Source organism: Lissotriton helveticus, chromosome 7, assembly GCF_964261635.1.
Source record: "Lissotriton helveticus chromosome 7, aLisHel1.1, whole genome shotgun sequence".
NCBI classification, from domain to species: Eukaryota; Metazoa; Chordata; class Amphibia; order Caudata; family Salamandridae; genus Lissotriton; species Lissotriton helveticus.
In genome coordinates this window covers 61,866,924-61,892,456 of record NC_136068.1, presented here as the reverse complement: position 1 = coordinate 61,892,456, position 25,533 = coordinate 61,866,924, and the positions used below count along the sequence as shown (strand labels likewise).

Below are 25,533 nucleotides of genomic sequence, written 5' to 3'. Positions count from 1 at the left end.
GGCAGAACAGCAGCAGAGCAGAGATGCTCTACCACTGGCCCACCAGGGATGAGGCACAGGCGAATGCCCGGGGCTGAAGGAGGGCCTTGAACTCACTATCCAGCAAGTGTCAGTGGCTCTGCAGGGCAGCAACTACTAGGTGGAGCAGCGCTGGAGGGAAGCAGGTCACTGACCAGTTTAGTGGGATCAATCAATCAATCAATCAAGAAATTTGTATAGCGCGCTACTCACCCGGAGGGTCTCAAGGCGCTTGGGGGAGGGGGGGTCCGCTACTGCTCTAACAGCCAGGTCTTGAGTTGCTTCCTGAAGGAGAGGTGGTCTTGGGTCAGACGGAGGTGGATGGGGAGGGAGTTCCAAGTCTTGGCTGCCAGGTAGAAGAAGGATCTTCCTGCCGTGGTGGCTCTTCGGATGCGTGGAATGGCGGCAAGGGCGTGGCTGGTCGATCGTAGCTGGCGGGTGGGAGTGTAGAAGGTCAGGCGGTTGTTGAGGTATCTGGATCCCAGGTCGTGGAGGGCCTTGTGTGCGTGGGTGAGGAGTCGGAACGTGATTCTCTTGCTGACGGGGAGCCAGTGCTGGTCTCTCAGGTGTCCGGAGATGTGGCTGTGTCGTGGGATTTCCAGGGTGAGTAGAGCGGAGGCGTTCTGGATGCGTTGGAGTCTTTTCTGTAGTTTGGCTGTGGTTCCGGCGTAGAGGGTGTTTCCGTAGTCCAGTCGGCTGATGACGAGTGCCTGGGTGACCGTCTTCCTGGTTTCGGTGGGGATCCTTCGGAAGATCTTTCGGAGCATGCGTAGGATGTTGAAACATGACGATGAGACGGCGTTGACTTGTCTGGGCATCGAGAGGGAGGAGTCCAGGATGAAGCCCAGGTTGCGTGCGTGGTCCATTGGTATGGGTGCACTGCCCAGGGCAGGGGGACACAAGGAGTCGTCCCAGGCAGAGGGTGATGATCCCAGGATGAGGACTTCCGTCTTGTCTGTATCCAGTTTCAGGCGGCTGTTCATCATCCACTCGGCTACGTCTTTCATCCCTTCGTGTAGGTTGGCTCTGGCTGTGGCGGGGTCGTTGGTGAGGGAAAGGATCAGCTGGGTGTCATGTAGATGTTGAAGAAGGTGGGGCTGAGAGATAATCCTTGTGGTACGCCGCAGATGACTTCGGTGGCCTCGGATCTGAACGGGGGGAGGCGGACTCTCTGGGTTCTTCCGGCGAGGAAGGAGATGATCCACTCGAGTGCCTTCTCTTGGATTCCGATGTTGTTGAGGCGCTGCACTAGGGTGCGGTGGCAGACAGTGTCGAACGCTGCGGAGAGGTCCAGGAGGATGAGGGCCGCTGTTTCCCCATTGTCGAGCAGGGCTCGGATGTCATCAGTGGCTGCGATGAGGGCAGTCTCAGTGCTGTGGTTGGCTCAGAAGCTGGACTGCGAGTGGTCGAGGGATCCGTTTGTCTCGAGGAAGGCGGCAAGCTGTCTGTTGACGGTCTTCTCGATGACTTTGGCAGGAAAAGGGAGGAGCGAGATGGGGCGGTAGTTCTTGAGGTCGGTGGGGTTCGCTGATGGTTTCTTCAGGAGGGCGCTGAGTTCGGCATGCTTCCAGCTCTCCGGGAAGGTGGCGGTGTTGAAGGAGCAGTTGATGATGTCCCGGAGTTGGGGTGCGATGACTGAGTCGGCCTTGTTGAAGACCTGGTGGGGGCATGGGTCGGTTGGTGATCCGGAGTTGATGGTGTTTATCGTGCGGATGGTGTCTTCGGTGCTGACCGGGGTCCAGGCACGGAGGGTGGTGGTTTGGGAGTTTGTTCGGTGGTAGGGTGCATGGTCTGTGCGCCGAAGCTGTTGTGTATGTCTGCGATCTTGCTGTGGAAGAACGAGGCGAGTGAGTCGCAGAGGTCTTGCGAGGGAGTGATGTTGTTGTTTCCCGCGCTGGGGTTGGAGGGCTCTTTGACGATGCTGAAGAGTTCCTTGATGTTGTGTGCGTTGTTGTCTAGTCGTTCCTTGAATTCTGTCTTCTTGGTGGTGTGGATCAGCTGGTGGTGTTTGCGGGTGGCGTGCTTGAGGGCGGTCCTGTTGTCTTTAGTCGGGTCTTTGCACCAAGCTTTCTCGAGGGTACGGCAGTTCTTCTTGGAGTTCTTGAGTTTGTCGGTGAACCAAGAGGCTTTCTTGCTGCCGGGTCTGCTGGGAGGGGTCTTCAGTGGTGTGAGGTCATCGGCGCAGTTGGCGATCCACTGTGTGAGGTTGTTGGCTGCTTGGCAGGGGTCCGTTGAGCTGGCGGGAGGGTTCTGGCTCAGGGATGTGGTGAGCTGGTCGGTGGTGATCTTATTCCAGCTCCTGCGGGGAACCTGTTGTGGGTGGTGGTGGGTCGTGGTCTTTCTGAAGCTGAAGTGGACTCAGCTGTGGTCTGTCCAGTGAAGTCCGGTGGAGTGGCTGAAGGAGATGTACTTGCTGGAGGAGAAGACTGGGTCAAGTGTGTGTCCGGCGTAGTGGGTGGGGGTGTTCACCAGTTGCTTGAGTCCGAGGTTGGCGAGGTTGTCCAGCAGGGTGGTGGTGTTGCTGTCATTTTTGTTCTCCAGGTGGAAGTTGAGGTCCCCTAGGAGGATGTAGTCAGCGGAGGGGAGGGCATGCGGGCTGATGAAGTCTGCGATGTCTTCGCTGAATTGTGTGCGAGGTCCCGGGGGTCTGTAGATGAGGGTGCCTCTGAGTTTGGTCTTGGGTCGGTGTGTATCTGGAAGTGCAGGTGTTCGGCGGTTGTGAGGGTGTCGTCGGAGTTGGTCGTGATGCAGATGGTGTTCTTGAGTACGATGGCGATGCCTCCTCCAGTCTGGTTGGCGCGGTCCCTCCGGGTGATCTTGTATCCATTCGGTATGGCGATGGCGATATCGGGCGCTGAGGAGGCGTTCATCCAGGTTTCTGTGAGTAAGGCGACTTCTGGAGATGTGGTGTCGAGCAGGTTCCAGAGTTCCACGGCGTCTCTGTGGACGGAGAGGTTGTTGAGCGGGATGCACTTGAGATGGTTGCTGATGGGGGTCGGCTTGGCGGGTGCAGTGCAGGTCCGGAGGCAGGTGAACTTGCAGGCTTGGCAGGTGAAGGGTCCGTGGGTGCGTCTCGGGGTGGCTCGATAGCAACCGGGGATCCGGCCGGTGTTGAGTGCGTTGAGGGTGGGCTGGCATCTGCGGGGACCAGGGGTTCTGGCGCTGGGCGCGGTCCAGGCGCGGATGGGAGCAGACGGGCTGGCCTTCGGCGCACATTCGGTGCACCCGCTGCGCGTGACCGCTGCGTGTACACGTGCACTCCGCCATAAATGGCCAAGTGGGAGGGAGGAGCAGCTGGGAGGCGGGAGCGGGGCGGCGAATGGGAAGGGATACAGAAAAGAAAGGGGCGGGCCGCAGGGGAGCAGCTGCGGGGAGCGGGGAGCGGGGAGAGGGCGGGAAACGCGGCAGGGGCTGGGCACAACAAGTGGGGCAGAAACACACAGTACGCTGGGAAACAGAGGCAATCGACGAGAAAAAAGAGGCAAAATACAAATAAACGCAACAGAGGCAAATACAAATGAAACGCAACTGAGGCAGATACAAATACAAATGCTCAAGGACCAGGAGCACAGCTGCGGGCAACGGCGGCACTCGGTGGGATCGGGGGCAGCCTGGGCTCACTCACGGGGAGTGTGCGCGGTGCGTGGGGTGACCGGCCCAGAGGGTCAGGGGTCACTGCTCACCACCGCATGCACTCCGCCATAAATGGCCAAGTGGGAGGGAGGAGCAGCTGGGAGGCGGGAGCGGGGCGGCGAATGGGAAGGGATACAGAAAAGAAAGGGGCGGGGCCGCAGGGGAGCAGCGGCGGGGAGAGGGAGGGAAACGCAGCAGGGGCTGGGCACAACAAGTGGGACAGAAACACACAGTACGCTGGGAAACAGAGGCAATCGACGAGAAAAAAGAGGCAAAATACAAATAAACGCAACAGAGGCAAATACAAATTAAACGCAACTGAGGCAGATACAAATACAAACGCTCAAGGACCAGGAGCACAGCTGCGGGCAACGGTGGCACTCGGCGGGATCGGGGGCAGCCAGGGCTCACTCATGGGGAGTGTGCGCGGTGCGTGGGGTGACCGGCCCAGAGGATTGCTCCTAGCTCTGCGCAGTGGCTGCCATTAAGTACATTGGGGGAGCTGGTCAGCTGGGAGGCGGGAAGCAGGGAGCAGAAAACACTGCACTAGAAAGGGGCGGGGCTGCGGGAGTCCACAGCAGCACAAAAAAGGGTGAAGTGAAAGTGGGAAAAGTGAAGAAAAGTAAAGAGAGAAACGTGGCAAAAAGTAAAAGAACAGCAGAAAAAAGGCAGAAGAAGATGGGAAAGGAGTCCAAAAAAGACGGAGAGAGGGCAGAACAGCAGCAGAGCAAAGATGCCTGACCACTGGACCACCAGGGATGAGGCACAGGCGGGAGCCTGTGGGTGGAGGAGGGTCTTGAACTCACTGCAAGGCAGCAACTACTTGGTGGAGCTGCGAGGGAGGGGAGCAGGTCACTGACCAGGTGAATGGGATTGCTAAGTCAATGTTACTCAAAGGCAAACATTCTATCAGGGGAATGGCCCTGAGGACAAATCAGCAAAAAAAATATGACTTTGGTGTGGCAGAATTAAATCAGTACATGATGAATAATGGATAATAGGTCACATCTATGAACACTTGCGGCCTTGTGTACTAAGTTATTTTGAGGTCACAAACCTGAAATTTGAATAATAGCAGGGTTTGTAGAGCTATAATATCTTTGTCTTATTTATAAAAGCCCTATTATGATTTGGAAAACTCTTTTAAACTCGTAAAAGGATTTTTGTGTCCCTTTGAAAATTGCCAATGGGACGGGGTGAGGGTCAGGGTGTTAAAGTAGCATCTCCCTCCATTTTGCTACTCCAGAAGGGATTTTGTGGTTGGCGACCACAATTGCAGTCACAAACATTGACCGAGGTGGTATTTAATTTTCAAAAGGGAAGCTGTCCGCATAAGTCTGGATCTCCAGTAGAAACGGTGTTAGCTGCCCCTTGGATAGCTGTCAACTACTGCTTGCTGTTCATTATGTGTTTCCAAATGCAAAACACTTTTCTTTGAAAGCAGTGATGGCCCCTTTAATAGAAAACTAATAATTTTAAAAAATGTTTCCTAATGGGGAGTACAAATACAGGGACTGAGATCTGCTGCCCCAGGTAGGCCTCCATCTCTGCTTTTACATAAAATGACAGGGAGTCAAAATGTGACCTGACTAAATCATATGTATTATACAGGTCATTCTGAGACCCTGTGCGAATGAACAATATGGTGGATGTTTGTCTGATTTAGCCTGTAGTTTTCAAGATGTAAACCCTAATTCCCCCCCCCTCTATTCAATACCCCAAATGCTCAATCTAGTTGCTTTTTCCGCAAAAGGCATTTTTTTATCAAATCACTTTGGTAAGCTAGGTGTGTAGACAATTTCCATGCCATGGCTATGTGACATTTCACCAGAACTATAACCAACCTCAGAAATTGGATTACATTTTTGTTCCTTTTTGTAATGGATACCACATCTAAAAAACACTGCAATTACTCATGGGAAAGCACTTCTCTACAAAACTGGGATATTGCCAGACACAGCCACACTCAAAGTGGGAAAAGTCTGCTACCTTTTTAGTGCACCCAGCGCCTGTGGTAGAGTCATCTGAAAATACGTGTCCTATGTTCTTTGGAGTTAAGTACACCTGACGAATAAAGTTAATTTTCTTACACCGTAATCTGACTTTAGAGAAGATTGTGTTCACAGTGCATAGGCATCTACCCCATATGGTAGTTTTTTTCGTTGAAACTTTATTCATTGGTATTTCAAAGCCACAACACATTCCATAGGGTTACATAGTCATTTTTACAGTGTGTCATAAACAACTAAAACAGGCATAACAATTGGGCACAAGAATTGTTAACATCCTTTGTATCCGGTCCCAGCCATCACTGCATTTTCAAAGATGTAGGGTGCATGGTAAATCGCATTAACATGGGCATGCAGTTATCTTGGCGGCTACATATTTCACCCATTTCTACAGCACTGAATGGTTTCAAAGTATGCAGTAGGCAGCACTACAGGATCGGTTGGGCTTAGGGTTCATTGGGCAAATGAACCTCCAGGGGGTGTTAGTTGGGTAGGAGTAGTTTACTCTCTCCATCAGAGCCAGTCTAGGAATAGAGCTCAGGTATCTTGAGGTCTACAGGCAAAGGACATGAGTTCCCAGAATGTAGACAGTTGTTCCTGACAGAATGCAACATCTTTGATCCAGAAGTCAATGGATGGGCATTTGTGTCTCCCCCAGGGCATTGCTATTTTACGCTTGGCCAGTAACCTCGGCATTGGGACTAGCAAGCAGTCAGCGCCATAGCCGAGGAGTGTGGTCAATGTCTACCCCTGTAATATCTCGCACTTTGTTAAACACTTTGACCGGTATCTCGCTATTAGCAGGCAGTACCATGCCAAGTGAAGAAATGTGGCATCTGGGAACTTACCTTTCCAACATTTGCTGTCTGCCCCAAGGCCCATGTCCAAGAGCTGCAGAGGTGTTCTATGCAGTTGGTGTAAAACTTGAAGTGGATTAGCCTTAATCTGTAGTTGGGGGACAGTAACTCCAATTGACCACATTAGTGGAGCCATTGTTCAGCTGTGACTGGGAATCTGATATCGGAGTTCCAGGCCTTCAATGCCCATGGGTCAATTATTAGTGTGCTCGCTGTGTGGCAGTGTATAGTCGAGTGATTAGTTTGCTTGGTGATGCTTCAGGCAATACATTTTCCAGTGCATCAAGGGTGGGGGATGGGGCCGGAAATGTTTTATGCAATTTTTGGCAGGTGGCCTACAAGTGGTAGTAGTGTAAAGTGTTAGATACATTCGGGAGTGTCCATCTTCTGACTAGGGGGGGCATACATTCATCTTCAGGGTACAGATCCGCAAATTTTGTGATGTATGGGTTACTTGCCCGCCTTATTGCACCACTATCCTGTAGCTTGGGGAAGTGGGGATTTCGTGCAAGTGGGATGGATGGGGTGTACAAACCGGAGAGGCCCCGTCTCTTCCTAAATCCATTCCATGCCCACTTCAAAGCCTCCACTGTATTTACCTCCTTGTTCAGATGTTTGTATTTCTGGTACAGTTCAGTGAAAAGCAATAGTGGGACAGCACTGTCTCATTCTATAGCTACATGGGATTGGAATGGAATTGGGTTTAGCCAATTGTGTAGAAATTGGGCGTGTGTACAATACGCCTACAGGTTGTAGTGTGGTGCTCCCCTGGCAAAGTGGTAGTGTCAAGAATTCCTAGGCTATTCTAGGTTGCTGTACCACCCAGGCCAAGGCAATCATGTTGGATCTGAGTCACTTAAAAAAGGATGAGGTTAAGGGTAGATTTACAAATCGATATAATAGCTTGGACAGGACAACCATTTTTGCAATTGCTATACGACCCGCCATGGAGATCGGCAGTGTTGTCCAGATAGGTATTCTCTCTTCAATCCATGTTATTGCACAGCCATAGTTTTCCTCCCATATTTCTTTCATGTCTCTGCTGACCCAGACGCCTAGGTATTTAACTGGCCTATCGGCCCACTTTAGTGGGTAGTCCATCATGAATGGCTGTATAATTTCAGTAAGGGGAAGCAATGCAGACTTGCACAAGTTGATCAGGATCCCAGAGAGACATTTTAACAGTTCTTGTATCATTGGGTTTAAATTGTCTATTGGATTGCTAACGTAAAGTGTAATGTTGTCTGCATATAAGGATGCTACCAGTCCCCTGGTCACCAATCTCAGGCTTCTGTGCACATGATGTTGGCAAAGTCTTGCAGTAAGAGGTTCCATTGTTGTGGTAAACAACAGGGTCGACAACGGGCACCCCTGTTGTGTGCCACAGGAAATTATGAATTTTTTGGGCACCACATTTTAAATCTGATCCGTGCTGTGGGGTCTGTGTACAGCAGTTGGATGTGCAGTACAAATTGTGTGCCAAGCCCAGAACGGGCCAGTAGTGCAAACACACACAGCCACTCTAAGATGTCAAATAGCTTGGTGGCAGCCAGCAGGGCAGCGATTGCGGGCACCTGCAGGTGAAAAGAAGTGAAGTACTGCACAAAGTGTGCACAGGTTGTGGAAGGTTGATCTAGCAGGATAAAGATGGTATGCTCAGGTCTGACTATTAGAGGTAAGAGCAGCTGTAGTTGGGTGGCCAGTATTTTTTAGGCCTGGGCGGTAAATCCCGTTCCGCTCACGGAATTTGCAGAATTTGGGTAATGTCGCGTTCCGCGGAGAACGTGAAATTGCCCCAAAGTCTGCATTCCGTGACTTCGCAAAATGTTTTGCTTGTTTGCGATCTCAAAATACGTGCTCGGGAGATATTTCCCCCGAGCACACAAACAGCGATTGCAAACAGGAAAAAAGCATTGCGAATAAGCAATTCTGAGTGTTCGCAGAATTTCTGAGTGTTCGCGGCGATTTTTTACCATTTCGCAGAGATTTGTGTAACGCGATTACGCAAATTCCGCCCACCCCTAGTATTTTTGAGTCTATTTTATTATCCACATTTATCAGGAATAATGTGCGATATGACTTGCAGTTATTTACAGGCTCGCCAGGCTTACGTATTGTAAATCATTAATGCCTCCAGCATGGATGATGGGAGAATACCCTTCTCAAGGGTCTCTTGGTAGACTTGCACATTTTGGAGTATACGCTTTATAGAAGCAAGTTGAAAGACCGTCTCACCCTGGGGCCTTATCACCTGGCATACCTTGGATCACTTGTATAATATCATCCTTGTTAATTGGGACATCCATATAATCTCTATGTGCCCTATGCAGCCTTACCAGCTCTATTGTGTCCGAGTAGTCATTAAGGGGTCCATTATGATGTCGGGCGGATTTCCTCCGCCAGGCTGGCGGTGGCTAACGACAGCCTGGCGGAGGAAATCCGTCCGACATCATCAGCCCAATCCCGCCCCCGCCAGATTTGGATGGCGGGAGGGACCGCGGCGGTGCGAAACACCGCCCGCCTGTTTTCCGCCCCGGTCGCCTAGCGGCCGGGGCGGAAAACCAGTAACATGGTGGCGGTGTCTTTTAGACACCGCCTGCCGTATTACTATGGGCTGTGCACAATGCATTTCCGTGGCGACAATGCCGCCACGGAAAGGCATGCGGAGACTCCCTGCGGGGGCCACTTGCGGGCCCCCTGGGAGTCCGTGGCTTGGGGGATGCACATGGGGGGTACCTATGGTACCCCCCCGCATTTCAAAGTGCAACATGGCAGGCACCGCGCGGTGCCTGTCATGTTGCACTTTGAAAAGCACAACATGCACTTTTACCATTGCAGCGGGCGGAGATTCCTGCTCCGCCCGCCACAATGGTATACATACAGGATGCGCCCGCCTGTGTGGCGGGCGCATCTTAATGCCATTATCGGGACCCCCGCACTGTTAGCGGGCGGTCCACTACTCCATTAGGGTGGCGGGCGGGCAAAGCCCGCCCGCCATCCTAATGGACCCCTTAGTGTTTATGTTTCATGGGAGGATCAGGAAGGGTACAGTGTTGCCTAGAAATTTGTGATAACCTCTGGAAGGGTGGCCGGTTCATCTATCGGATTACAGTCCTCGTCCAGTCGTTCCACAGTATAAGTGGAAGACTGTGATTTGTTTGCATTGTAGCAACCTTTTTACCAAGTCTGTACCCTTCCCCGTATCTGTGGGCCTTCGTGAACATACACGGGAAGCCTGTTTCTCTATCTGCTTCTTCGTTGAAAGCCCTTATCTTTTCTCTAGGGTGGCAAAAAGGCTGGGTGTGTTAGTCTGATAGTATGCATTTTATGTGTTCTGTATATCTTTCTCAATATTACTAGTGCGCATCTTATGTATTTTAGTACCCCGCCTGCTTGGCTATTAAGGCTCCTCCTGATCACCACCTTGAATGCCTCCCAGAGGGTTGCTAGGGATTGTACTGAGTGTTCATTAGTTATGAAGTAGTTGATTGTTTCTTAGTGGATTTCTTCTTTAAAGGCCATATCTACTTGCTCCTTCGGGGCAAGATGCCACATAAAGGCTCTCAGGATGCCTGGAGGAGCAATAATCTGAGTAATACTCGTGCGTGATCTGACAATGTGTATGGCGTGTGTTTGATTTCCATAGTCCAGGAGGCAGCGTTTCTGGTCACCAGTCGTAAGTCTAATCTAAACCATGCCTTGTGGCGCGAGGAGAGGCAGGTGCCCTCTAGTATGTCTGCGTGTGTTTGACTCCAGATGTCAATGAGGCAGCTCTCCTCCATATTGCCTGCAGCTGGGCCATGACTTTGGGATGCAAGCAGCAGGTGGCACCCAATCTGCCTTTCTTATCATCTAGAATCATATAGAATTCACCCCCAGATCACTGTACCACCACCTATTTTGGTGACCGCGACCCATACCCTGCAATAAAATTCAGGGCAATCTGTGTTGGGGCCATATAAAACCACCAGTGTGATGCCCTTCCCTCCAATGTGTCCACCCACCATGACATATCTTCCTTATGGATCTGACAGGGATTGTATTGTGGTCCAACCCAGATCTCTATTGAGGAGCACCAACACTCCTCTGGAGTTGTTCGAGTATGTTGCTGTATATTTATGACCTCAGCATCTGGAATGCATCCAAGACAGTGATTACGTTGTAAGATGGGTTTCCTGTAGGAAGAACACATCAATTTTGTGCCAGAGTTAGTAGGACTGTAACAGACATGATTTCCTGTGGTCATTCAGACTACGATTAGTCCAGGTAAGAAACATGATTGATGTCATCTTAGTTTATGTGTGGTCCATTTTAGACAGTCCCAGTGTCCTACTTTGTGCTGTTGTGTATGCCTCCCATGTCACCCAATTCCTGACCAGTGATAACGTTGATTGAGCTGGATGTGTGCTGGACCTGCATTTCCCCTTAAATAATACAACAAAACGTTAGCCCGAAAATAACTTCAAACACTACCCCCTAATCATCCACCCACACCAACCCCCAATCAGGTTATTCCCCTGTACCCACCCCGCACCCCAACAAGATAACAGCATGCAAACACATGCAAAAGTGGGAGATCTCCCTTGGGGGACTTGGTGTCACTGGCAAACTGCCCCAACACTACGGGCAAAGTGGCCAATCATATAGAGTGCCAGTTGGGCCCTTTGCTGGTCCACTGTCAGTATAGTAACATTCTAGATAGGGAGATTACAACAATGTGTTGCATATTTGAATCATCAAAGTCTGGCCAAGATGTTGACAGCTTACATTTCTATCAAGATGTTTCTAAACCTCCATGACTTCCCTTACGTTAATATTATATTCTTTGGTCACTTTTCATTCTGTATTATGATCTCAATATAAATTGTAACTCTTTTTTATTCACACCGATCAATTTGCATATCACTGTTATTTTTTTCTCAATGCTATGCGAAACTAACTTATACATTTAATTATCTTATTTCTCAGTTTTAGCTTGCTTAATACTATGTATTTTTGTGTTGTATTTTCCTTTGTATTACTACCTTAATTTCCCTCAATAAACTCACTTTTTGAACTTAAAAAAAGGAGAGTGAACACCACAAATTATTATGGCAACATACATTGCTTATAGGCTGTGGCAGCTCCTCCACTACGGCGAAGGAGTGTCACCCCACTGCTAATTCAGCAGTGCACTGAAGAAAAATAAAATGATAATAACATAAAATTATTATGATTATTTTTTTCTATGCATAGCGCGGACCCGGGTGGGGGTGGCGGTACGCTCTGTGATGCCAAGCAGAGCGAGGAGTGGTTTGCACCCCTCTTGGGCCATCCAAACTGTTGTGCACACTTGGCTTGTTCTCCATGGCGCTGTATTGTACAGCCCCGGGGAGAACATGTACAGCATCCCCAGGCACTGCCTGAGTGTCCCAATAGGTCTGGAAAAGTCTGGAAGCCTGAATGCTTTTGGTGCTTCTTGCAGATCGTGAGGAAGAGGACAGAGGAGAGACGTGAGGGGGCGTGGTGGCGAAGGAAAAGGTACGTTCATTTTTTAAATATTATTTCTTTTGAAATCCATTTCACCCCGCCTCACCACCCTTGTTCCGAAGGAGCCGCCACTGCTCATAGGAACCTGGAAAAAATGTGCCCGTATAGTTGCTTTATATAAAGGTATGACATTTCTAATTTAGTGTTCAAGCCTTTTCGTTGAATGGTGTGAAGCCTTATCATATACGTAATTTCGCATTGTAATAGTATTTATCTGATTCCCATACCCACCATTGTATTCACTATTTCCAGCATTTGATATTTATGATGGCTTACATTCTGACTTAAATTAAGAAAACGGCAGTTATGTTTGATTTAATGTTGTTTTGCAGCCATTATTCTTTTGTTCTGAGATTGGAAGCTTTGCACTCATTTGACCCCCGTATAAACCTACCCAAGTGAATTTCAAAGTGTACATACAATTGTTCTTGTTGCAATCTCTTTGTTGTCTTCATTTTATTTGGATGCCTTTCTGTGGATAAAGAACACAGTTTCTTAGAATAACATTATTACAGTGTTCACAATTATTGCATGGGAAAGACTCCCATTCACATTTCTTGTGCAACAGGCTGAGCGCCACTTCTTGTTAATATTTCTTTATTGTGCTTGGAGCATTGAAACACAATCAAAGGGCTTTCCTTGTTTAAAACACCAAAATCTTTTTCAATCTGTAAACTTGATATCTTTTGTTGATGATGATGAGGATGTTAATCACCATATTAATTATTGAAAACAAACGTAAAACTGGACTTTGCATGTGGTGCTGACTTCTTTAGAAATACTTCCATGTTTTTGTGCAAAGTCCTTGATATATATTTGTGGGTAACCACTTTTATTAAATCTAGTGGCATATTTACATTGGCTCAAGGTCCCGAGCCGCATTAAGGGGCCGATTATGATTGCGGTTTTTCCGCATCCTCCGGGCCGGCGGAAGCCACCGCCGGCCCGGAGGATGCGGAACAACCGCTGCGGATCCTCCAAAGACCCACCGCCAAATTAGGATGGCTGGTGGGTCTGGAATTCCGTCCGCAGCTTTTCCGCCGCGGTCGCCTTCAGACCGCGGCGGAAAAGCTCTAACATGGCTGGCGGTGTCTATCAGACACCGCCAGCCATAGTAGGATGGTGGTGAATACATGCTTTTCCGCGGCGGCTTTTCCACCGTGGAAAAGCATACGGACTTTCACTTCGGGGGCCCGTTGCGGGCCCCCTGGGTGAAAGGGGGGTGGGGGTGCACATGGGGGGTGCCTATGGTACCCCCCTGCATTTGCATGCAAAAAGTGGCAGGCACTGCGCAGTGCCTGCTGCTTTGTGCATGCAAATGCGATGCATGCATTTTTAACATTGCGGCGGGTGCAGCTTGAAGCTGCATCCGCCGCAATGTTAAAGATAGCGGATGAGACCGCCACCCTGGCGATCACATCCTAATCTGCTCGGAGGGAACGCCGCAGCCCATGCGGACGTTCCCTCCTCCTCAGGGGTCGCGGACGGACTCAAGTCCGTCCGCGATCCTAATCGGCCCCTAAGTTCAAAGCCCTATGCTACCTTTTTAAAATCAAGCAGGGCTCAGCCCCTCTGTATCTTCAGAACCTTGTCCAACCTTACAGGCCTAGCCGTACATTTAGATCTTCGGCTAACTGTGACTTTGTCATTCCAAGATTCAAACTTGTGAAGATGGGGGGAAGATCTTTTTCCCACCTAGGTCCCAAATCTTGGAATGCGCTACCCACTGCCCTGAAATCCGAGACTAATTTGCTTTGTTTCCGGAAAAAATTAAAAACTTTACTTTTCCAATAGATTTCCGGCCGTTTTTAGCTGTCAATAATGCTGTTGTAAATGTCAATTTTCTTCTTTAGTCTATCCCTTGCGCCGGGAAACCCACTGCGGGTAGCTGTTGCGCATTACAAGTTTTAAATAAATAAATACATTAAATAAATAAATATTGGGTTCTATTTTATTGAGCTTCTGTCTGTCGAAAGTGATTCTATTGAGACATGTGAACTGAAAGTATGGAGAATCAGGATGAAAACTCTGAAAGTGTAAGATGTTGCTATTATCAGTTAATTTATGAAACACTTCAATATGAATTGTTCCACCTTTGAGCTTTATCATCAGAACATCCACAAAAGCAATCTGTGTGCTATTGTTGTTGTGAAAGAATTAGAACTGCTCTTGTTCAGTTCAATAATATTATCAACTAGTGTTTCATAAATCTTTGTCATAGCACAAGACTGTCATCTATATATCTCAAAAAATGGACAAAACCATCTCTCATCTTGTATCTATGTGTTAGACCTGGCATCTTTTTGCGTGCTTCCCATATCTTTTTGCTTTCTGACCTCCTGGTTTTGACTCTGTTTTTGCTGGTTTAGTGTCTCTGCTCACTTTCTCACTGCTGTTCAGTGTTAAAGTGCAAGTGCTCCAGTTGTAAATTGTGTAATGGATTGGTGTTTCCATAAATGGCATATTTGATTTACTGGCAAGTTCCTAGGCCAGTGCATTGAGAGTGCCAGGGCCTGTAAATCAAATCCCACTAGTGGGCCTGCAGCACTGAGTGTGCCACCTACAGAAGTAGCCCAGTAATTGTAATTCAGTCCTGCCATTGCAGAGTCTGCCCGCAGTTTGTAAACTCCTATGTACACCAGGCAAGGGCACCCACTTGCCAGGCTTTACTCTTCCCTCCTCTTGCAGGTAAGTCACCCCTAAGGTAGGCTCAAGGTACTCCTGTGGGTAGGGTGCTGTGTATGCTAAAGGTGGGACATATACTGGTGTGTGTGACATGTCCTGGTGGTGAATTACATTGTATTTGGTTTTTCACCACTGCAAGGCTATCTGTCCCGTAGGAAAAAATGGTCGTTTTACTTATACCATCTTATCTTACAAGTATAGCTTCCCATTCGGACAAGATAGGGAAATTGAGTTTAGTATGCCTGGACTCAGAATGTAAAAATATATATTTTAGTAAAGATAATGTTTATGTTCTGCGTTTGAAAATACCACTTTTAAAAAAAGGTATGTATTTTCTTGCTTAGCCATCATGTGTGCTTCTGCTGGGTTTGTGGATTGACTGTCTGGCTTTGGAGTGAGAGGGGCTGGGGATGTGCATTCGCTTCTGAGAGACACTAGGGGGTCAAGGTTTGTCCTGCCTTTCGTGGTTGAGTCAGGGCTGGGCTGAATAGACCTGGGCTGCAATTAGAGTAGTGGAAGGAGATTTCCTTGCACCTGAATGGGCCTGGTCTGCTTTAGACAATGCTGTCTCCACCTACAACCGGAAAGCTGGGCTAGAGAAGACCAAACTGGTTTAGATTAGGCACAGACACTTTCTGCCTGAGTGAACAAAGGAATTTTGAGGATAAATATTGAGGCCTAGACCTGCGAACTTTTGAACTCACTGGAATCTAGGAACCAGCCAAGAAGAAGAGCTGTAAGAGCTACCAGGAGGAGACCTGCCCCTTTGCTGTGTTGTTGCATTGTTGGGTTGGCCTGCAGTTGCTGCTTCAGCCTTGGGCAGTGAAAGGACAGGACTGAACTTTCTTTACTTGTGTTGATTATCTCCAAAGGCTTGAAGTAGAGCTCTCCTCCTGTTCTGAAGTCTCAGGGACTGTAAAGACTCCACCATCCACTGGATACCGCTTCTGGGACCTCTGTTTCAGTTGCCACAGAGAAGGGAAAAACAACAGTCACCGCCACCCACTCTGTTGCTGACTCTGTGTCCTGAAGGCACCAGGGATGGCACTGCCACATCTCGCACTGAAACCCTGGTCTCACTGATGACCAACGCCCCCGCCACCGAGCTGCTGTTTGCAACATGACCTATGGGCACCGCACTCCAAACTGCCTAGCTTCACTTAGCCGCCTACTGACTTCGACACCCTTGACCGCATCTTGGTTGGGGGCAGCGCTCGTAAGTTTCACAACGGCCTGCCTCTTTCCCCACAGCCGTCTGGGCGAACTAACGCCAGGTCCAGCTAACCAGCTCTGTCATCTGCACTGCAACTTGGCAGAACCCGATGGCCTCGCCTGGCACCGTAAGCCTTGATCTCACTGACGCTGTCTGGACGATCGCCACCGAGCCGCTGCCTGCACTGCATCGTGAGGGCACTGCACTCTGCACTGCTTACATTTTGCAACACTACCCCGACAGTTGCCACAGCTGGCTCGCACCAGCGTATCAGCCGCAATGGGAAAGGTACTGTTCATGAGTCTGTCAATGCCTCACCTGCCCCACACGAGGTCGCCTGGAACTGTTAGATTCTGTTGTTCTCACCATCGCTGTAGCCCCGGATGGAGCTGCTGACTCAAAGGAACTGTGTTATTAAGATATTTATGCAATTTTAAGAATATCTTGCAAAGCATATATTTTTTAAGTACTGTATGTTGGATTCTTATAGTTGTTGGTCTTTTTTTGAATATATTAAAATATTGGATATTTTTTAAACTTGTGTGTTGTCCTTTTGTAGTGTTTTCACTGTATTACTGTTGGTTTTGTGCCAAATGCTGCACACACTGCCTCTGAGATAAGCCTGAAGATTCGTGGCAAGCTACCAAGGGGGTGAGCAGGGATTATTTTAGGAGTGTAACTACCCTATCCTGACTAGGAAGAAGGGTCCCTACTTGGACAAAGGTGCAAGCCCTTGCCCACTGGAGACCCCCATTTCTAACATCATGTAAATGCGTTCTTCTTCAGATTTGGCCTAAAGAGGTTAACATAACTTGGGGGTCCAAAAAATGAAATGATGTTGCATTTTGTTTCAGAATGATGGCTTTATTCCAATTAAAATAACTGCGATACAGAGCACAATTTATTGGTTCAATTAGAAACACTTTGTTAGCTCTGATTTGCTTGGTTAAATGATGCTCATTCAACAGATTCATGCTCGTAAAGTTGGGATTGACATCTCTTGCACATAGCCAAAGCTTATCCATGTTAGGCATTTCCAAACCTGAGATTGCATTTGAAAGTCTGTGATATCCCATAGGTGTGATTTCATGTTCTGCACATTGCTCTGAAAATAATAATCTAAATATCTACCCATTGGTTCATGTACAGAGCCACACCCAGATCTTGTAGGAAAGAAGTTCTCAGCTGGTTCTGCTCAATTTCCACACATGGATGTGTAGATTGTGAAGTTTCAAATGAAGTACCCTTGCTGTTGCTAGAGACAGGTGCAAAGGAGGGCAGATGCACTGACTTAGTAATTTGGAATACCAACTCTCTGATCCCTATTTGGGGTTGTCAGGGTGAGCTTAGCCCAGTCCCTCCTTTCTTTCTTCAGAACTCAGATAAGCTGTAGCAGAGGTGGAATCCCATAAGGGAAGGTGTAGTACAACAGAAGGTAGAATGCATTGTTCCATAAAAATGTGCTACTTTCAGTGGGGAAGGCACCTTTTGAAGAATGTTGGTTGTTTTGTTTAAATTTCTTGGTCCCTGGCTGACGCAGACACTTCCACCTCAGTTGAACTCATTATACAGCTAACCACTTGGGACAATTACAGTTTCAAGTTTATTTCTGTCTGGTAGCTGGCTCCTCTCTCCACTTATCTAGCCCGTTGTATGCATCATATTTGGTAGTTCTGTCTGAATCGGTGCCTGTAATAACACATTTCTTCCATGGTGTAAAAAAAATGAAGATTTATTGAAAATTAAGATCATTACAAAAAGTAAGTTAATTTGGGAATTAGCAATACCTTTCTCAAAAGTAAGTAAAAGTAATTCAAGAGGGTCAGCATAGAGTCTAAAAATATCTATTTTATAAGGATTTAGGCATAGAGGCCACGCACATATTCTGTGGTGTGAGATGACAAAATAGGGATGAACGAGCAATGTATCATTCTGGTAAACCAATCACTATTCCATTACACTTGATACATCCAATACATTTAGGAACACCTACTATTTGCATATTGTTGAATGAGGCGTACATAGAAAATGAAGGAAATGACCTGATGTTTGTATGATGTGAAAATGCAATGGACCATTTAACTAATGAATGGTCCCTAGAAAAGACTCATGCAAAGGACTTTGAAAGATACAAAGACAGAAACATCCTGAACATGGCTTCTCAGGAAGAACACAAATGAATATAGGTATGTCTAGCTAAATTAACAAAACTATGAAGGAACCTTCTATTTTGTGTATTTTCTGACAAATAAAATTGCACATTTCTCTCTGTAAACATGAATAGACATCAATTCAAGCTGTTTAATGCCTAGTCATGCTAACTAAATGACATCTACATTAGGGATTATTTTCTAATTAGTAAAAAAACTGTTTTCAAGCAAATAACTTCCAAAAGCTTAAATATTAATGCCACACCCATTATGGTTAGAAGTAAATCTAGTTAATACAGTTATTAGTATTTTCAGTAAACCACCACCATTCTTACTTATCCATTCATCCACTGTATTAAAAAACTTTGCCAGTTTCACGGAACCATTCCACAACTGTCTACAACACATCTGTTTCTCCCAAAGAATGAACTTCACACAAATGGTTTATTATCAATCTACCTTTCATTTTCATGAAGTTATCTGGCACAAATATTCAGCACTGCAGAACCTTAGTTACACAACATACACACCACCTTTTTTTCAAACGCATATCTAAAGCAAGGTTATTCTAAAGCACCATTGCATGAATGGCAACCATGTCTTCATCAATGTTAGTTAACAGCCAAAGATTCTAACAAAGTGGACTACTTTCTAATCTTAACTTCATTCAAAGCCAGACCAATAGGGGGCTCAATACATCATATGAATTCAAAATAGACCACCCATTTTACAGTTCACTCTTTTATAATTGATTTCTCTTATTCAACCTATTCATATGGTAGATCATTAGGGAATTCCAAAACTGAGTACCAAGATCCTACCCACATTCTTGCAATGCTAAAATAAGCTGTTTTACTTTAAATGTGATGAATATGTTTATGTGCAGTGTTGACCTATAAACTGTATAATTATAACTAGACACACTTATTTATTCCATTCATAGCTGAATTATACCATCTATAACGCATTGTTCGCAAATCTTCCTAGAGCTCCTTTGAAATCATCGCAAATTCTCTCTACCTCGTATATCTTGAAAACATGCTTTGTAAATGTTCATGGGTTATGTGGAGATTGCATTGAGCAAGCACACATAGACTGGCACTTCTCTTTCAGAAATATGTAGGATACAATAAGAGTGAATCTTTCATTAAGTATCAAAACAATATGGAGCTAAAGCTGAAGGCAACAGTTAATGGCAAATGATGAAGAAAAGCTACATGAGTTCTAACTGGCATTTAAAGAGAGCTTAAATTTGCAAAAGAAAAACATATATAATAAAAAAAATGGTCCACCATATCTGCATATTTATAAAAATCAGTGTCACTTTAATTTTGGTTGTCAAGCTGATAAGTTCTTCTTATGTTTAATGGTGGTCAGCAATAGTGTTTAATTTTCTTTTAAAGAATTAGTGCTGGTGGCCTTGTCAGGAGGCGACTGAAGCTTGCATCACCCTTTGGCCCCACCAGCGCTGCTAATGGCAGTATCTGCTCAACTACTAACCATCAGAGTCCTACCAATGTGACAATTCAAACTATAGCAGGCCCCAAAAGCTACAAGAATGGCATAGACAGCACTTATTAGTAATTTTAATGTATATTAAATTAATAAACAGTGCATCTCTAAATTAAAGAAACAGCGCCACCATGTGGCAGACTGTCAGAGTGCTGGTGTTGACAATTAAGTACTGGTGAAGAGCACCCAAAACCAACCCCTGCTCAAATTAAGCACTGGGCTGCAATGTTCTGGGGTGGGGGAGAATTCTGAGGAAGCAGCTTTAACATCAGCATTAGGATGTTTGTACACAAAGAAAAGAACAGCAGCCCAAAGCCAACACAAATATTTGTATTGCAAGCCCACATCTCACAATGTTGCTGCAATATGACATGCACTCTGAGAACTGGGTCTGATGCCTTGGATTGCCACCTGGCAACTATTCTACAATCAAGGCTTGTATGTCAAGCTTGGTAAAAAATATATATTTATCTCCATTTTGAAACACATTTTTAATACATAAAATACAATTAGCAGTCACTGTAAACTTATTTTAGAGCAGTTTAAATGATTTTTCAAACAAACCAAGGGAGTTTTTCAAGTTTATAGGAATGTAGATGGTCTGAATCCTCAAGTCTGTATATATGTATATGGTATTTGTATAGCGCAACCTAGTCAACCCATTCCGTAGTCAATACACATGAATACATTGCTGGTAGGTTCCTCTGGAAAGGATACCAGCTGCCTATCTGTAAAAACTGCTTAATGCCTCTTGAAGCCTGCACTTTTTTCGGTTTGAGATTGTAGTGTATCTGCTGTGCGTTGTTTTCAACAGATGTGTTTCTGAAGTTCTGGAACCATTTTTACAGTAGGGATGCTGACATCAATGTTACATCAGTGACGTCACAGGAGTGTTGGAAAACCCAAGCGTTACACAGAACATGTGTAGCACTTGAGCCAGGCCCATGTAGTGGGGTGAGGTAGGGGATGGCATGTGCTCAGCGGTGCATTTTAAAGTCCCCTTTTCTGACTATAGGACTATAGCGGGGTGTGGTACCACCTTGCCAATTACTGAGAGCACATTTTCAATTCAATTTGCTTCTTGAAATGGCCAATACATTTGCAGCAGGTGTGCAGTTTTACTTCTAAACATGTATAGAGTGCACAAAACATATATATCAATTCAATTTCCAATCTTTATTTCGACCATTTGGTCATAAAAGATACACAATACAAAGAAGGAAAAACACATATTCAAACATCGTTACATATAAAATATGAATACGTAAAATAGGTTCAGTACAGGGATAAACAACTTTATAGTGAATTAAAAAAAAAAGTTCAGTCACTACCCAACATTCTTTAAAAGACGGTTCCGTGTAAACCACACATTAGTAAAAAACTTAGAAAGTGCAAAAACAGTTGGGCCAGTAACATCAGTTTTTAAAACCCTGTACATTGGTGCATATTCCCTGCCACCCATGTTTTTTATCAACGGCAGCAGCCAATACTTCCTAGATGCCCTATAGGCTGGGCAAAAAAAAACCACATGCAGGTCGTTCTCCTCCCTATCCTCACACACAGGGCAATACTTGCTGGGGGCAGCCGACGACCATCGACTAGTAAAAGACCGGAGGGGTAATGTGCCATACCACCACTGGAGATACAGTCTTCTTGCCAGCAAGGGAAAGATAGGGTCCAAAACCTTTTCAAACTTAAAAGTATCCTTGCTTTGCAGGAACATGGCTGACAAAGACCCGTCTGGCTGGGTAGCTATGGCCCCTGCCAATTTATGTTCGTAGTATAAATTCGACAGAGACTTCTTAGAAATATTGGGTGCTGCCGTAGCCGGATCTGTCCATAGATCAGGAAGCCCCAAATCCATGCAGATGGCTTGGATATTTTTAACCCAGGGGACACTAAGCACCTTGGGGTGTTTCAGTATTTCGGCCAATTCTGCCCGATAATCCGTAAGATCGTTGCTACTCCATAGCCTGCGCCAGAAGGCTATGGGTCTCAGGCCTATCTCATCAACTAGTGGTCGTAATCCTAAATCAAGCCTCAGTGGAAGAAGCGGAGTGCTCGGGGGGAGAGCAGCCACCCTTCTTATAAACTTGTTTTCTGTTACAGAAAGGCTATGACAAGGCATGTGCCCCCACAGTTCAGCCCCATACATGATTGCTCCTCTCGCCTGGGCCTTATATATCTGAACTAAGGCGCCCAACGGCCGGTATGTCGAGCCGGTCATAATTCGTGCAATGCCCCCAGTAGTTTGCACGAGTTTGAGATTTGCCCTACTCTGGTGGGATCCCCAAGTCATAGTTTCATTGAGGGTTACACCCAGGTATTCGAAGGTGGCCACTCTATCAAGCCGCGCGGTTCCCAGTAACGGACTCTGGCGCAATTTGTGACTCGGGTTTAAAACCATATATTTGGTTTTAGTGGCGTTAATTTCTAACCCTCTATCCAGGCAGAATGCAGAAAAGGAATCAAGTATCCTTTGAATACCCATAGGGGTTTTTGAAAGCAGCAGGGTGTCATCCGCAAACATGATTGCGGGCACCCTGCGGCCGTTTAGTTTAGGGGCGTCGGTATGATCAGTGGCGTTGAGATGGGCGATTACCCCGTTGACAAAGAGGCAAAACAGGGTCGGCGCCAGCACACAGCCCTGTCTTACCCCTCGGTCAACGGGGAACCTATCAGTAAGCTCCCCAGACCTCCCGCACCTCACTCGGGCATAATTCCCATGATGCAGCCTCTGTAAGATTGACAGGATGTCCTGGGGGACGCCCATCTCAGCCAGGACGCTCCATAATTTCCCCCTGGGGACCAGGTCGAAAGCGGCCCGTAAGTCCACAAAAATTGTGTACAAACTGCCGCCGTCGAACTTTGCTGTCTTCCAGTATATCAGATTTAGTCTAAAAACCTGGTCCACTGTGGATACCCCCTTCCTAAACCCCGCCTGGTAGGGACTAAGGGCATCCACCTCCTCTATCCAGTCCTGGAGCCTATTCAGCAAGACCCTGCCGAACAGCTTCTGCGGTACAGCAATCAGGCTGATTGGCCTGTAGTTGGCTGGGAGAAGAGGGGAGCCCTTTTTAAAGATAGGGACCACCTCTGCCCCCAGCCAAGTACCAGGGATCTCCATCCCACCGAGAACACTGTTGAAAAGGGCCGTGAGATAGGGTGCCCAGACCATGGGCTCCTGTTTAAACAGGTCCCCCGGTAAGCTATCCAGACCTGGCGCCTTTGCAGAAGCCAGGCCCGAAATAGCGGCAGTGACCTCCCCCAACGTTATTGCCTCCCATTGGTGGCCCGGCGCCTCCACCTCTGTAGGTTCAGGGACTTCACCTGGTTCAGAGCTATAGAGCGATTGAAAATGGGCCTTCCAAACCCCAGGTGCTATATTTGGCTCCAGTGCCGATTGTAAATTTCCTGACCCCCCATTCACTATCCTCCAAAACAACCGTTGATTTTGGAGTGCTAGGGCCTTTGTGAGTTCTTCCCACTGGTTTTCTTCCCATTCTATTTTAGCCTGATCCAGAAGTCTTTTATAGACTTGCCTGCTATATTTCAGGCGTTCTCCTCCCACCCCCTCCTTTACTACTTTGAGCAGTTCTGATTTAGCCCGTCTACAAGTTTGATTATACCAGCGTGCTTTACCTCGGGGCCTCTCTCTGGTCTTACGTGCGCTACTAGTAAAATGTAGTGCCGCAATTCTTGTGAGATCCTCATGGGCTTTAAATACTCTGGTCTGGGAGTCTATATTATTATCCCTCATCTCTTCACACCCCACTGCTTCCAAAATGGGGACAATCTCAGCATACAGCAGAGGAAGTTTGTCCTTGGATGCAGCCATATTTTCCCACTTAATTCTTCTCCTGCTGTTATCTAGGAGGAGCGCGGGTTTATTCCCTTCCACTATGGTCCCAGAAGCTATGGGGCCTGGGTGCACCAGATCAAGCTCCAGGGCATTGTGATCACTCTCACTCCTTTCCATCACCCTAAAGTCCCGGATTGTAGCCCACCTCGTTAGTTGGACCATAACATAGTCCAACCGAGACTCTCTCCCCCGTCTATTATAGGTAGTTTTGCTTGGAATATCGGATTCCATCCGCCCATTACAGGCTCTGATTCCAAACCTTAGGGTAAGAGCAGTAATTTGTAATGCTAGAGGGGACCAAGCTTTCGCAGGCGGTGCTTCCACCGCGGGAACTGACCACCTTGCGTCTTCTTCCACTGTAAGCCCTTCCAAGAGGCCGGGTAATGGCTCAAAGTGAGAGTTAAAGTCCCCACCAACCACATAATATGAATCATTCGACAGTTCAGATAAAAGGCTCGAAAGTTCATCAATGGTTGGTGATTCCTTTGCCCTTCCCATCGGCCTGGAATACAGGTTAACCAGCACAAGTTTAACATTATTTGGCCAGAGTAATGAGACCACAAGTATGTCTTTCGAGTTAAATGGTAGACGGGTGGCCACACAGCCAAGATGGGAAGCCACCCAGGTCGTAAGTCCGCCGGACGGACGACCTTTACCTTCCCACTGTGCTGGGATGTAAAATGATGCAAAACCCTGGTGACCATGGTCCTCACGTGCCCAAGTTTCCTGGAACATACAGATGTCCCCCATTTTAATGTAATTTTCCCAGTCTGGCTCCCCCAGTTTGTTGGCCAGACCCGCAATGTTCCAACAAATTAGCTTCAAATGGACAGGCGCCACAGCCGGTAGGCCACAGGAATTGGGGGGATGAGATCCGGGTACCCCTTCCATCTGGTGAACTGGGACATGAACAGCAATAGAAGAAGAAGATGGCTCAGTCTGGCTGAGCAAGCCGTTAGCCAGTACCAGAGAGTCCCGTGCACTTCCCTCCGATATATCCTCATCAACCATAGGTCGGTGGCAAGGGCTACAGATGTCACTTTCGGGCACCCCTTGATTATCCGTCACGCCAATAACTATACCAGTTGTTACAATAGAGGGTGTCTGCGGTCTACCAGCCCCCTTATCCCCGGTATCTGGCTTATGAGCAATAAGTCAATCAACCCCATCCAGGGCACTCAAACAATTGAAACGATTGAAATGAGAATACGGTGTCTCTGGCACTTGGGAGTACTGGTGCTGTCTATGATCCTTGCGACTACGTCTATAATCCACCCTTGTCCAATCCTCATACAGTTGATCCCTATGCATACGAATAGGGGGGAAGAAAAAAGAAACTGGCAGGGTCTGGATAGTAGAGTCCAAGGATCTGTTGACGCCTTCACAAATATGCAGCACCGTACCCTGATCTTTAAAGGTTACCAGGACACAGTCCCCCGTTATTGATTTCCTGGTCTTCCCTAGCCACGGGACCCTTCTCACCATAATAATCTCATTATTTAAATAAGGTGGTAATGGTCGGTTCCAATTGAGCCATTTGATAACCTTTTTCTTAAGGGATAAGTAGTCTTCTTTTTCCCCTGATCGTAAGTGGGGGGCACCTGCTAGGACCACTGTGAGACTGTTGGCTTCAGGCGGGAGATCTGGTCTCCTAGGTCTTGGGGACGGGCCAACCGGGGAGCGTGTGGTACCTTTGCCAGATTCCTGGCCTCTTTCCTTACGCTCTATCTGCGGTCTTTGGGGAATATGATCTAGTGCTTGCGGTGGCCCATTAGCTTGGTTATTGTGCTGCGCCTGGAATTTAATAGCCATAAGTGGCTGCAAGGGGGGGGCAGAAGGCACACCCTGAGGTAAAACTTTGGTAGCTGAGTTTAAACCTCCTGCTTCCAAATGATCCCCTGGCGGGAGTTGAGGTCCCACTTGCTTACTTACTATGGTGTTCAAAGTAGTAAGAGATGCTTCTAGTAAAGTGAGCCTGCTCTCCACTTTTTCTAGGCTAGCACTAATGGGCTGCAGGATAGAGCGGAATAGGATCTCAATACTCTCTAAGGATAGGGGTAGGGAA

The 25,533-nt window shown here is 47.1% G+C and overlaps 1 pseudogene across 2 annotated transcripts in view; it reads left to right on the top strand.

Moving 5' to 3' along the window:
- The first annotated feature begins 11,979 nt into the window (after window positions 1–11,979).
- Window positions 11,980–25,533, top strand: part of LOC144768054 (epidermal differentiation-specific protein pseudogene) — a 103,524-nt pseudogene continuing 89,970 nt past the window's right edge. The window contains exon 1 of one of the 2 annotated variants that reach the window (XR_013598445.1): window positions 11,980–12,037. The product of XR_013598445.1 is annotated as an epidermal differentiation-specific protein pseudogene, transcript variant X1 (transcript). The remainder of the gene's footprint in view (window positions 12,038–25,533) is intronic. The other variant, XR_013598446.1, reaches the window with a different exon arrangement.